Raw genomic sequence first — 1254 nt, 5'->3', positions numbered from 1 at the left:
CCACAAGGACAAACCAGACCAGGAGCTGGGCGGAACTTGCCCTAGTGCCCTGAATCAGTGAGCTGCAGCAGTTACCGGACTTCTCAACCTACAAACACCAAAGACAACAGAGAAGATTAGTGGGAAAAGCTGCTGGGGACAGTGTGATAGAATTCCCAGTTTAGTCACCACCCCAGGGGCAGCGGAGGCGGGGCAGCTACAGAACTACAGCTGCAGTTGCTTCAGGTCCCAGGCCCACCTGGTGGGAGGAATTAAGTGGTGGAACAGAGCAGGAGTGAAGAGCCTGCTGAAGATCTAAGTCCAGTCCTGGTTGGGGGTTCTTGGGGAAGGAGGAGTGCTGGTGTAGCAGAGTTGGAGCATCCCCCCAAGCTTGGAACATAGAACTCTTTACAAGTAGTCACACCCCCTGAAAAACTCAAGGGTCAAGTAAGTTGCCTGGGAACATGGCCAGGCAGCGAAAATGCACCCAGATTCAGTCTCAGACTTTGAATCTTTCTTTGGTGACAAAGAAGACTAAAACATACAGCCAGAAGAAGTCAACAAGGTCAAAGAGCCTACAACAAAAGCCTCCAAGAAAAACATGAACTGGTCCCAGGCCATGGAAGAGCTCAAAAACGATTTGGAAAAGCAAGTTAGAGAAGTAGAGGAAAAATTGGGAAGAGAAATAAGAAGGATGTGAGAAAACCATGAAAAACAAGTCAATGACTTGCTAAAGAAGACCCCCCCCAAAATACTGAAAAATATACCAAAGAAAGCAACACCTTAAAAAATAGACTAACTCAAATGGCAAAAGAGCTCCAAAAAGCCAGTGAGGAGAAGAATGCCTTGAAAGGCAGAATTAGCCAAATGGAAAAGGAGGTCCAAAAGACCACCGAAGAAAATACTACCTTCAAAATGAGATTGGAGCAAGTGGAAGCTAGTGACTTGATGAGAAATCAAGATATTATAAAGCAGAACCAAAAGAATGAAAAAATGGAAGACAATGTGAAACATCTCATTGGAAAAAACACTGACCTGGAAAATGGATCCAGGAGAGATAATTTAAAAATTATTGGACTACCTGAAAGCCATGATCAAAAAAAGAGCCTAGTTATCATCTTTCAAGAAATTATCAAGGAGAACTGTCCTGATGTCCTACAGCCACAGGCAAAATAGAAATTGAAAGAATCCACCGATCGCCTCCTCAAATAGATCCAAAAAAGAAATCTCCTAGGAATATTGTTGCCAAATTCCAGAGCTCCCAGGTCACGGAGA

Source organism: Trichosurus vulpecula, chromosome 9 (genome assembly GCF_011100635.1).
Source record: "Trichosurus vulpecula isolate mTriVul1 chromosome 9, mTriVul1.pri, whole genome shotgun sequence".
NCBI classification, from domain to species: Eukaryota; Metazoa; Chordata; class Mammalia; order Diprotodontia; family Phalangeridae; genus Trichosurus; species Trichosurus vulpecula.
The sequence above is the reverse complement of the archived record's forward strand: the minus strand, read 5'-3'. Positions refer to the sequence as shown.